We start from the raw sequence: 13923 nt of genomic DNA, 5'->3' as shown, positions 1-13923 counted from the left end.
TGTACAAAACTGCCGCTTTAGCTTATGACTAGACATGTTGATCCGGGTTCTTTGACATTGGATTGCTAGCGACACAATTGCATACGCGAGTCAAAAGGCGCAAACGGTCCCGGCTAAGGTAAGGCTGCAGCCGTGGGGATAACCGTGCGTGAGACCGCAAAGAGATGCGATGTGTTACAGGCTGGATTCCTATGGGTTAGGATCGGGGTCCCGACAGGAGTATAGGGAGCACACAATTCGTGAGTAATACCAAGTTAATGAAGATAATCATCAAGACCAGTATTTTTGAATTCTGTCCCATTATCACTCCTGATATGTTTGATCTTGACGTCGAAGTTTGTTGAGGCCCTTGAGGAAAATCGTTTGAAGACTTCCTCTACTTCATTTTTGTAAGAAATGATGTGTACCCAAGTATAATGAGAATAGTCATCAACGATGACAAAGCCATATAAAGATGCTGCATTGGTTAGAGTAGCATAATGAGTAGGCCCAAAGAGATCCATGTGAAGCAATTCAAACGGATGAGTAGTAGTCATGATAGTCTTCGAGGGGTGTTTGGATCTGGTCACTTTTCCAGACTTACAAGCACGGCAGAGATGGTCCTTGAGGAATTTGATAGTTTTGATGCCAATGACATGCTTCTTCCTTGCTAGTGTGTGCAAATTCCTCATGCCTGCATGACCAAGTGGTCGATGCTCTAGCCAGCCTTGTGAGGTTTTTGCTAGTAAACACGTGGCTGGTTGAGGACCTATGGAAAAATCAACAATATACAAGTCTCCTCTCCTAAAGCCTTCGAAGACTTTGGACTTGTCAGATTCGATGATGACTACACATCTATATTTTCCAAAGATGACAATCATATCAAGATCACAAAGCATTGAGACTGACATGAGGTTAAACCCAAGGGATTCGACAAGCATGACTTTGTCCATGTGCCGGTCCTTGGAGATAGCCACTTTACCAAGTCCCAATACCTTGTTTTTACCTTTATCAACGTAAATGATTTGCTTCAGCGGTGATCGAGTGAGTGGGATATTCATCAATAAGATTTTATGACCAGTCATGTGATTTGTACATCCACTGTCAAGAACCCACTCTGTGTTCTTGCGTTGATCATCCTGTAGATGAATTAGTACAGCTTACCATCTCATATGCTTCAGATTTGAAGAATATGATATCAATTTCATGAGACTAAATTTCATCACAAATAGTAAATTTGAGGACGAGTGAAATGTTAGATCATTACATCATGTTTTAGCTTGCGTCCAATCAAGCAATTTCCTCAGGTATCCAGCAAATTCTTTAGATGATGACTTTCATCTGGAGACCTAACCTGCAGAAGTGATTAGTTTGATTTCTTCACCACCCACATCTGAAGGGGTGGCAAAGAGTTCATCACCCTACGAGCACCATATGAGAATGGAGGCATTGAAGCTAATGAACTTTTTTTCACAATAGCGGGGTTAGAGTACTCAAATGAATAGGCAGGGAAATTCTTTGAGGACTTATGAACATAATGATTTGAGGAATAGTGCTCATATTCATGTCCCTTCTAGTTTCCGTGCTTATCAGAAGCATTAGTGCGAGTACGAGCATAAATTTGACCATTTGAGGAATTTGATCCTCCTGATGACTTTGGTCCATGTGAGGAATTTGATCTGGGGTTCTGGTTCTTCACTGGTGGTGTCATGAGGACATTCACGTGAAGATTTACCAAGAAACTTTTGGGAACCCAGGTTTTCCACAAGGGAGGTACATTCCTGCAGTTAGTTCCAACATATCGAGCAAATACTTCACCAGAATGATTTTTGAACTGTTTATAGTTGGAGTCAAATGACTCATCAGAGGAATAGGACATTTGACATGCAAAGCCTATTGGAGTGTATGGGTCAATGGGAGGTCCTTTAGCAGCAACCCATGACGTTTTGGGGCACTGCTTGGGTTTCTAGTATGATTCATCAACGTTCACTTTCCTCTCGAAGGCAATGCCCTCTTTCCTCGGGTTCCTGGTTAGAATCTGCCTTTTGAGCACATCACAAAGGGTTTGACGCCCTTTGAGACTTTTGTATATGCCTGTCACATACAATTCCTTCAATCCTGCATTTTGCTAGTAGCATTTGTGGTTTCCTCAAGTGAAGAATTTGATACCACATGAACAGTTGAATAATTTGTAGCAACAGAAGCATTTGAGGTTTTAGGTGAAGAATTAGCAGTTTCACGCTCAATGCATTTCAAACATGGTGGAATGAATTCTCCCTGAGCGGTATTGATCTGTTGCGCAAGCAATGAATCATTCTCCATTCAAAGATCATGATGTGACATTCTTAACTTCTCAAGATCAAGCTTCCTTTGAAGAAATTCATACGAAAGCTTCTCATGATCAGCCAAGAGTGTACCATAGCGGTTTTAAAGACTACCAAATCTAGACTGAAGACTTTGAATATCTTCATTGAGGATTTGGGTACGATTCATTTCATCATTCAACATATCATTGCTTTTGTCTAGCAGTTTCTGAAGCTTTCAATAGCACTTTGTTGCTTAGTGGCAATGTTGGCAAGTTTATAGTAACTAGGTTTTTGATAATCATCCGGTTCATAATCACTAGAATCAGAGGAGGAAGTGTGGTTTGGTACCTTTGAACCTTTTGCCATGAAGCAATAGGTGGGAGAGAAGTCATCAGCATATTCACCAGTGTTGTTGACATTGTCATTTTCTTCAAGGTTGAAGATCGACTTGCTAATGAATGTGGTAGCAAGTGCAAGACTTGCCACACCAGACTATGACTCCACTTCAGAACCTTCCTCTTCATCACATTCCTCAGATTCTTCTTCAAAATCCATTTCCTTCCCAATGAGTGCCCGTGCCTTTCTCAAACTGGTCTTATTGTGCGATGAGGACTTTGAAGATTTCTTCTTTTTCTCTGAGTCATCAGAACTTCCATCCTTGTATTTCTTCTTCCTTGATTCTTTCACCCAACAAGGACAGTCAACAATGTAGTGACCAGATTTCTTACATTTGTGGCAGGTTCGTTTCTTGTAGCCCTGAGATGAAGATTCTGATTTCCTCATGTCTTTTCTTGATGACTTTCCGAACTGGCCACACTTAGTGAACTTCTGGAATTTGCTCATGAGCATAGCAAGTTCCTACCCAAGTTCTTCAAGATCACCAAGACTGCAGTCAGATTCCTCTTCTTTAGGTGAGGAAACAACCTTAGCCTTCAGGGCATGAGGTCTTGAATAGCTTGGTCCATATAGATCTCTCTTTTCTTCTTGTTGGAATTCATGAGTACTGAGTCTCTCAAGTAAATCAACAGGATCAAGAATCTTGTAGTCTCTATGTTCTTGAATCATCAGAACCACTGTGTCAAATGACGGATCAAGAAATCTTAGCAGTTTCTTCACAACTTCATGGTCAGTGATATCTCTGGCTCCCTGATACCTCTCCAACGTATCTATAATTTTTCATGGTTTCATGCTATTATCTTGTCAAACTTTGGAAGTTTTGCATGCCTTTTATTTATTTTCTGGGACTAACTTATTAACTCAGTGCCAAGTGCCAGTTCCTGTTTTTGACCCCTTTAAGAGGAGATTTTGAAACGGAGTCCAAACGGAAGAAAATCCCCGAAAAGATTTTTTCTGGAATGGAAGAAGATCGGAGAGCTTGGGGGCCAAGCCAGAAGAGCCCAAGGGTCCCCACAAGCCCCCACCCCGCGGCCAGGGGGGGCGCGCCATGCAGGCTTGTGGGCCCCCTGGAGGTCCCCTGGCCTAGATCTTGCGCCTATAAATTCCCAAATATTCCCAAAAAATCAGGGGAGCATCGTAATCACTTTTCCGCCGCCGCAAACTTCTGTCTCCGCAAGATCCCATCTGGGCACGTTCTGGTGCCCTACCGGAGGGGGGATTCGGACACGAAAGGCTTCTCAATCAACACCATGACCTCTTAGATGATGCATGAGTAGTTCACCATAGACCTACGGGTCCATAGCTAGTAACTAGATGGCTTCTTCTCTCTCTTGGATCTTCAATACAAAGTTCTCCATCATCTTCATGGAGATCTATCCGATGTAATCTTCTTTTGCGGTGTGTTTGTCGAGATCCGGTGAATTTTGGATTTATGATCAGATTATCTATGAATCTTATTTGAGTTTCTTCTGATCTCTCTTATGCATGATTTCATATCCTTGTAATTCTCTTCGAGTTGTGGGTTTTGTCTGGCCAACTATATCTATGATTCTTGCATTGGGAGAAGTGCTTGGTTTTGGGTTCATACCATGCAGTGACCTCACTCAGTGATAGAAGGGGTAGCGAGGCACATATCATGTTGTTGCCATCAAGGGTAAAAAGATGGGGTTTTCATCATTGGTTTGAGATTACCCCTCTACATCAGGTCATCTTTCTTAAAGCGTTACTCTGTTCGTCATGAACTCAATACACTAGATGCATGCTGGATAACGGTCGATGTGTGGAGTAATAGTAGTAGATGCAGAAAGTATCGGTCTACTTGTCTCGGATGTGATGCCTATATGCTAGATAATTGCCTTAGATATCGTCATGACTTTGCGCGGTTCTATCAATTGCTCGACAGTAATTTGTTCACCCACCGTAATACTTGCTATTTTGAGAGAAGCCTCTAGTGAACACTAGGGCCCCCAGGGTCTACTCCACACCATATTTTCAGCCTTGCACTTTTTACTTTGTTGCACTTTCTGCCTTCAGATCTCACTTTGCAAACAATCTTGAAGGGATTGACAACCCCTTTGAAGCGCTGGGTGCAAGCTTATTTGTGTTTGCGCAGGTACTCTGGACTTGACGAGACCCTCCTTCTGGATCGATACCTTGGTTCTCAAACTGAGGGAAATACTTACTGCTCCTGTGCTGCATCACCCTTTCCTCTTCAAGGGAAAAACCAGTGTCAATTTCTGGTGCTGTCATTTGAGAAGTAGCAGAAGGATTTCTGGCGCCGTTGCCGGGGAGGAAGATAAACTCAAGAACTCATCCAAGTAGGTGTCGCAAACTCATCTCTTTCATTTACTTTGTTTGCCAGTTTCCTCTCGTTTTCCTCTCCCCCACTTCACCAATTTGCCTTTTTCGTTCTCCCTTTCCTCTCGCTTGCTTTCTGTTCGCTTGTGTGCCATGTGCCTTCAATATGCTTGCATCTTCGCTTGCTGAAAATCTAGTGATATGGATCCTCATCCACTTGCTAATCTCTTTAAGAGATCCAATTATGTTGATCCAATTGCTAGTGAGTTGAGTGCACTTGAGTATCTTTATGGATTTTTGCTTGAGATGCGTGAATCTGAATATTGCGAGGAAGAAATTTATGAAGTGATTCACGAGGGATCCTTGGATGAAAGGCATGATTGCAAAGGTTTCACTATAAATTCTATTAGTGACAATCATGCTAAAAATATGCAAAACCCTAAGCTTGGGGATGCTAGTTTTGCTATGTCCACTACTTGTTGCAATGATCATGAGTGGGGCGATAATTTTTCTTCTAATCTTGAAAATTTGTTTAAGCCTCATGATGAATACGATATTTTCAATATTATTAAAAGTGGGTTTGGAGAAGTCATGACTTTAGTTGATGATAATCCCACTATTTTTGAAGAGCGTCAACTTTGCATGCATGTGGATCATGAAAAGAATATCCTATGTGATAGTTACATTGTTGAATTCGAATACGATCCCACATGTAATTATTATGAGAGAGGAAAATATGGTGGTAGAAACTTTCATATCACTAAATCACCTCTCGTTATGTTGAGATTGCTATTGTCTCTTTCTTCTTCCTTGCATATGGTAACTATTGGTTGTCTTGACAATCTGTTTTCCTATAAAATGCCTATGCATAGGAAGTATGTTAGACTTAGATGTGATTTTCACATGCTTTATGATGCTCTCGTTTGCTTCAATTCTTCTCTTTTTAGTGAGCATCATTGAATTATCAATGCCTAGCTAAGGGTGTTAAACAATAGCGCTTGTTGGGAGGCAACCCAATGAATTTATCTTTTACTTTCTGTTTTGTTGCGTCCATGCTTTCACAATTCTGTTGTGATTGTGTTTTTTGTGTTTCTTTTTGTGTTTGAGCCAAGCAAAACCTTTATGATTAGTCTTGGTAATGGTTGTTTGATCCTGCTAGAAAAATACAGAAACTTTTCGCTTACGAGATGATTTTTCATTTTTATTCAGAAAGAGCTTTTGAGTTGATTCTTTTTTCTTCTGATTGATATGCTTTTTCCCTAGACCGTCATAAGTTTTCAGATTTTTTTGAGGTACCAGAACTATACGAAGTATACAGATTGCTACAGATTGGTCTGTTTTTGACAGATTCTATTTTTGTTGAGTTGGTTGCTTATTTTGATGAAACTATGGTTAGTATCGGGGGGTACTAGCCATGGAAAAGTGAGAATACAGTAGCCCATCATCAATGTAGATGGAATTGAAGTTTGCTACAGTACCAAAAGAAGTGGTAGTTTGTCTTCTTGCATTAATGTTATCACAAGTTTCTGTTTTAGTTTTGTGTTGTGAAGTTCTCAAGTTTTGGGTGACGTTCTCATGGAAAAAGAGATAAGGAATGGAAAGAGCTCCAGCTTGGGGATGCCCAAGGCACCCCAAGCCAAATTCAAGGACACCAAAAAAGCCTAGGCTTGGGGATGCCCCGGGAAGGCATCCCTCTTTCATCTTCAATCCATCGGTAACATTACTTGGAGCTATATTTTTATTCACCACATGATATGTGTTTTGCTTGGAGCGTCTTGTATCTTAGGAGTCTTTTTTTTTGTCACAATCATCCTTGCTACACACCTTTTTTTAGAGAGAGAGACATGCACTCATCGTGATTTTGCTAGAATGCTCATTGTGCTTCACTTATATCTTTTGAGCTAGATACTTTTGCTCTTGTGCTTCACTTATATCTTTAGAGCACGGCGGTGCGTGATTTGGTAGTTGGCTTATGCTATGAAAGTAGTCCTATGTGCTAGGTAACCAAAGAGGATGCAAAAACCTCCATCTTCATGTGCATTGAGTAGAAAGAAAAGTTTCGATTCCTCTCAATTAGTTTTGGGACATGGATTCGGTAATATTAAGAGTTATGTTCGTACGGTGTTGTGAATCTGGAGATACTTGTGTTGGAGTTAGTGATTCCCGTAGCATGCACGTATGGTGAACCGCTATGTTAGGAAGTCGGAGCATAATTTATCTATTGATTGTCATCCTTTGTGTTCAGGTCAGGATCGCGCGATGGTTTTCACCTACCAACCCTTCCCCTCGGAATATGCGTTTAGCACTTTGTTTCCATTACTAATAAAAACTTTTGCAACAAGTATGTGAGTTATTTATGACTAATGTTGAGTCCATGGTATAGATGCACTTTCACCTTCCACCTTTGCTAGCCTCTCTAGTGCCGCGCAATTCTCGCCGGTACTCAAACCCACCAAATTCCTTCCTCAAAACAGCCACCATACCTACCTACTATGGCACTTTCATAGCCATTCCGAGATATATTTCCATGCAACTACCACCATTCCGTGTCATGACTTGTGCCGTCACTCTCATATTGCCATTGCATGATCATACTAGATCATTGCACATCTCGGAACACTGCCGGAGGCATTTCCTATGGAGTCATCATCATTGTGATCTTTGAGCTTTGAGTAACTAAAAAGTGTGATGATCATCATTATTAGGGCATTGTCCCATGTGAGGAAATAAAAAAGAGAGGCCAAAGAGCCCAAAAAAAAGAGAAAACAAAAAAAGAGGCCTAAGAGCCCTAAAAAAAGAAATGAGAGAAAAAGAGAGAAGGGACAATGCTACTATCTTTTCCACACTTGTGCTTCATGTTAGCACCATGTTCTTCATGATTGAGAGCTTATGGCTTTGTCACTACCATATGCTAGTGGGAATCTTCGTTTTATAACTTGGCTTGTATATTCCAATGAAGGGTTCCTCAAAATTGCCCTAGGTTGTAGCGACCCGACTCAAGACGAGTCAAGCCTCTGTGTATCTGTGCCATCCCTGGATCAGTATGCTGGCACACACAGTACATCAATGTATATATCAAAGTGCAATCACATGTAAATAGTGTAAAACTGATGTATACCTTCAATATCTCAGCGGAAGCAGTCAAGGGAGTGGAGTCCCAATAAACACCAACGACAAGTTGAGTGTAGACCGTAACCCTGAATCGTACTCTTACTCGTCGAAGAAAAATATCTGCAACATAAGACGTTACATCCGTGTAGGTCAGCATATTGAATATGCCGGCAAGTCACATAAGAGAGGGGTGAAAAATAATCATCTATACTATATGCATATATGGCGGGTGGCGCTACAAGTTTTTAGCGAAAAGCAAGTTTTCTCCTACATCAAGAGGGGGCTAAAAGAAAAATGTTACTACATTGTTGGTTGTTAACGAGATGGTTCCGCCAACCAGTTCTTGTACCCGAGTTGTCAATAATTACCCTCATCAAATATATTTAATGGTGTTGAGAAATCCAGATAACTTCAGTTCCTTTGGCTCAAGTTGTCCATGACCGTGGACACGGCTAATCGATTAGGTTTGAGTACTCTGCAGAGTTTTGCACACGTTCCCCACAAGATTTTATCGCCTCCGAGTATGTCCTCGCACTTCAGGGTGTTTGAAGGCCGGATGATCAAAACAAGGTCTTTCAATGGGTCCCTCTGAATCCCTGTCGGTGCCCATCCATTCCTACCGTTCGTCTACATCTGCTAGCACCGCCTGTCCAGAGTCGCCGCGTTGTCCAACCAAGCCAGAGCCCATAATGACTTGTGGCTGTGCAGGTAAGCCTTGGGTCTTGAAAATATCCGTCCGTCTCTTTGAGCCTGGGTGAAGCTTTCCGCAGGATGACATGGCCTCTCCAGCATCCCGGGCATCCACTGGGTTTTCCACGGAGCCGATCAACCGTCCTTCACCCAGAGTTGCATTGCGTCCGAGGTCTTGAAAATCTTGTCTTAACCGGTCTTGATTATTTAATCAACCTTGCATCACTCGTGTTATGCACTCAACCGAAATCCCGTCTACTCAAGCATAGCAATATGAAATTTGTCGTCCCGGGGCCAAGTAACGGGGTTGTTGGGTGCCTACCACATGATACTACAATCTATACTGAAATTTCCAAGTACCTAAGCAGCATGCAATTGGGCATAGGATGGTAGAACTATGATGCATAAAACGTAGGAGATAGTATGATCAAAGTGACTTGCCTGTGATGTTGACGAAGAAGAATTTCTCAAGAAAATAACTTCATAGACTACCCGTCACTCTCCGATGAAATCTTTATAACAAACATATCATTCACATAAGTACTCATACTAGCAATAATTCCAACAATCAAAACAAAAGAGAGAGCGAATAGGAATTCTGAAAGAACTTCAAATAAGACTAGGGAATCTTCTACTACGTCAAACACTAAATAGTTTTTGTCTAGCTGAAAATAATAACAAGGAACTAAGATATAACTCTAACTAAGATAAAATAAGGTATTTTTCACAAAACTTTTTGAAAGTATTCCAAACGGGATTTGAAACAACGGTGAAAACAATTGCAAGTTACTAAGGAACTAGAATTGATTTCATGAAAATAAATAAAAATAAAATAAAAGCTTGTTGCAAAACTACTGTTTATCTAACAGAAACAAAACATAATGTTTTTTGAAATAATAAAGAAAATATTTTAAAACAAAAATAGAAAAGGAATTAGCCGAAATCCTAAAAGCGGTGAAATAGAAATTGTTTCACATGAAATAATGAGTTAAGGTACTCAAACAAATCTGAACTTTTTACCACTGGTAAATAAGATCACTAGTGATCAGTAGCAAAAGGAATCAAATCAAAAGCTATTTTTAAACTCCTGGAATAGGCAAAACAAATTTTAAACTAAATCTGATCTAACTTATATTTGAAAATTTCAAACTTAGACAAATTATATGTTTTTAAAAACTACAGGAAATTTGTGAGCTACTGCAAAAAGAATCAATGTCATTGGACTTCGGGATCAAAAGTGGTGGGCAAAACAAGATTGAAACTTGCTATTTTTGTAATTTTTGACAGAAAAACTGAAAACAACTAGCTAGCTATTGGGGTACACGTGGCAAGTTGCTATTGGCTGCGGAGGGTGTTTGTTGCAGGGCTACGGGAAAACGGCCTAAGGCTATCAAAACTACTGGCTAAAACTTAAGTGGGAATAAAAACCGCTGGTTTACTGAACTAAACCGAAGGGCTAACTAGAGATCTAATCTAGGCCATCTAAATATGATCTAAGGGCTACTAAGCAACAAAAGAAAAACAGAGAGGGGAGGGAAGAAATACCATGGCTGGCTGGGGCAGTAGCTCCGGCGGGGTGTCGCCGGCGAGGGTGGGGAGGGGGCTCCGGGGCGGTGGGGAAGATGGGGAGGCGGCGGCGGGGTGCTTCTCCTCCGCGGGGTAGGGCTCGGGGGCGAAGAGGGGCTCGGGGGCGGGCGCTCCCAGGGCTGCCGAAGGGTGGCAGAAGCTTGCTGCCGGCGAGTGGGCTTGGGCGGCGAGGGTGGGGAACGCGGGCGGCGAGGCGCTGGGGTTTATATAGGCTAGGAGGGGGGAGGGTGCTAAGGAAGGGAGAGAGAGCCTCGGGGAGGAAATCCCGAGCTGGGAGGAGTCGGTCTCGGGTGCAACTTTGGAAGGAGAGGGAGGAGGGAGAAGGCCGACGTGGAGGGAGGCTCGGCCAGGGTGGGGGCCACGACCAGTGAGAGGGGGGCGGTGGGGAGTGGGTCGGTGGCCGGTTTTAAGGGATCTGGGATCCGTGGGAAAAGGGGATTCAGCCCAGGCTATCTAGCGCCGAGGGGCGGCGGTTACCAAAATAAAATCTTTCCTATTTGTCTAACTTTTTCCGAATCAGAAACTAAAAGCGAATAAAAAGGAAATAAATCAAAATATTTATATATGGTATTATATACCAAAAAAATCAGAAAAATATCCTCTACCCGAATAACATTTTTCCAAAGCAAAAATAAAAACTTTTTAAAAAAATGTTTTTTCAGAAATTCCCAAATTTGCTTTATTTCTTTTTGCAATTATTTTTGCAAAAGAACTTTGGGTTTTCTTGGCTCAAATATTTCAGAAATTGCCCGCACTTTGGAGGGTCATTTTCCTCCGCTCTCTCTCTTGCGTGCAAGAGAGTATTTTCTCCGGGCATTTCTCATGCGGGGAAAAGAATTGGAAATGCAAAATAATTCAATGCAAATATCTCCGTTCAAATTCTTTATAATTGAAGAAGTCACGTCATCTTCTCTCTTGGCTTTTAAAAGCTTGAATTTGAATGCACCGGAGAAGGGGAAAGTCATTTTATTCCCTCTCATTCAAAAGTTTCGAAAAGTTTCAAATTTCACACAAGTTTCAGTCACTCAGCAAACAAACAAACAATCAATCTAATAATTATATTAACATTCCAAAATTTATAATTTTGGGATGTTACAAACTACCACACTTAAAATGAATCTCGTCCTCGAGATTCGAAGAGGCTAGAAAGAAAGGTTAGGGTTTGGGGGTCTTCTAACAAATCCAATCTCCGGCAAGGTGGGATGCTACCACACTTAAAATGAGAGGTACTGGTCCCTCAAAATGTCTTAACGATCCTCTGGGGTTTTGGCAACTGACATCGCACAGTCTTCATATTAAATCCTTTGGTGATGCTCTCCCGTTGATATAAGCTTCTTTCGTCACTGGGTCTTCTTATCTGACAAGTCTCGTGACCATTCTAAATAACCTATCGATGATTCTCATGGTGGTCTACCATTTGTGGTTATCCTGCAGAGAGAGGGGTCTTGGTTTTCATTCTCACCGTTAAATTTCCTACGCGTGACAACAGGTGCCATGTACATGGGCTTTCATCATACCATTCTAACGCTTAAACTAAAGCTTCAAAGAACGTCGTCTCTCACTATGGGTAAGTCTCTCAGATTTACCATTCCGAATAGCAAGATAAATGATAAGAGTAAGTCGTCATGGTGATCAATCCATTCCGCACCCAAATCATTTCTCTGTATAAGGTTTAGCGAATCTCGCGTTCTAACACTTGGGCATCCTCACAAGCGTTGCAGAATTTCTCTTGTCCACGAACGAAGTTCGGGTAATCCATTGGTTCTGCAAGCTGAATGAAACATCTATCGTATCTTCACAACTCTCAGGTTTTCGTATGCTCCTAAGAAAACGTTTGCTGATCCATCATAGCTTCTTCCATAAATCATATTCATTTCATAATCAATCCTTTATTACATCCTTAATTTCTTATCAAAAACTCCAATTCAAAAGCATCTATTACAAATGCTGCCATCCACATGGTTCGGTATGGTCGAGCATTTCTGCCAACTTTATTCATCTGCCTCTCCTGGAGGTACCTTAGTTCCACTGGAACTTTCCAATGTGCTCCTTGAAATCATCCATCCTTTGCTTCATCATGGTGGTCATGAGCTTCATCTCCATCATCTCCGCACGTACTTCACTCAGGTATTCCTGGGTATGACGGAGTCTTGCTTCAAGTATTTCTCCGATCTGACGTATGGCTTCCATGGCAGCTTCACGAACAGCATCAGAGAAGGTTGCTCGTGGTACACGTGAAATGAAAAAGTATTGCCCCATAGTCTTTGGACAAACTCTTTTCACATGGTGGAGGTGTACTTCCACGTACCAAAGTTCCATTCCATTTTCCACAAATGGGTAGCCTTTGTAGACTGCATCTCCTTCAAGATGAATGTGCTTCATCATGTCCTTCAGGATTTTCGGGTAATCGTGATCACTGGTGAGGGTCATGATCGTTTCTGGGCCCTTGAGGAATGACTCATAGAGAGTTGTCATCTGCAGGTGTCAGTAAATAGGTACTCAGAGGAATGTATGTGTCTCCTTGGAAATCATGGTACATTCCTACTTAGTGGATCCTGTGGGTTTACCGATTACTACCACACTTAAATGAATTATACTCATGCCTGCATAGACCTTATTTTCTCATATCCTCATAATTGTTCACAGATCTTCGTTCGAAGAGAAACAACTCATACAGTTTCAACATAGACAATCATGAGACAATAAATTCCATTTATTCATGATGTTATTACAATCTCAGGGACTTCTGTTACAAAATTTCACTCCATGATCTCAATGAAAAACAAGAGTGCTTCGGATCACACTCATTGCCCTGGTCAAAACTTAACTACTCCATTCTAGCTTTCTTCCTTTGTGGACAATCGCTGGCAAAATGTCCTGCTTCCTTGCAACAAAAGCAAATGAGTTCTGACAAGTCTCGAGGCTTCTTAGCTTCTGCTTTTGCTCCTTGGATTCTCGGCTTCCTTCCTGAGCACATGTATTTGTGGTGGTCAAATTTCATACACTTGTAACATCTGACATGACTCAGGTCTATGTCTGCAGAGATTTGGTTCTTTCGAGGGTACTTTTTATTCTTTCTGGACTCCTTCATTTTGGCCAGTTCTTCCATTTCAAGTGGATCAAACTCCACTTCTTCCGTCGGGAATTTTCCCAGATACTCTTGGCTTCTCTTCGTGCAGTCCTGTGAATAATGTCCTTCTTCTCCACATGAGTAGCATGCATTGGAGAAAAATCTGGTCAGACCTTGTCCATCAGGGTCTTCAATATTTTCGTTCATCACCGGTTCTTCTAAAATCTTCTTCTTGAGGGTTTCCATCACTGCTTCTTTCTGCTGCTTGACAACTTGTTGCACCTTGGGGTAAATGCGACACTGAGCTAGGTAGTGGGTGGTTCCTTCACACAAGAAACAAGTCACCTGACTAGTTGGGCATTCCTCAGCTGGGTGATTTTCTTCACAATGAGTGCATCCATCCGTGTGTTCTTCTTGGGTGTGTCCTATTTCTCCACAGATCTTGCATGCACAAGTCTTCTCCTTCGGATAGCCCTTCTGAATAAG

This window comes from Hordeum vulgare, chromosome 1H (genome assembly GCF_904849725.1).
Source record: "Hordeum vulgare subsp. vulgare chromosome 1H, MorexV3_pseudomolecules_assembly, whole genome shotgun sequence".
NCBI classification, from domain to species: Eukaryota; Viridiplantae; Streptophyta; class Magnoliopsida; order Poales; family Poaceae; genus Hordeum; species Hordeum vulgare.
Note: the sequence above shows the minus strand (reverse complement) of the source record.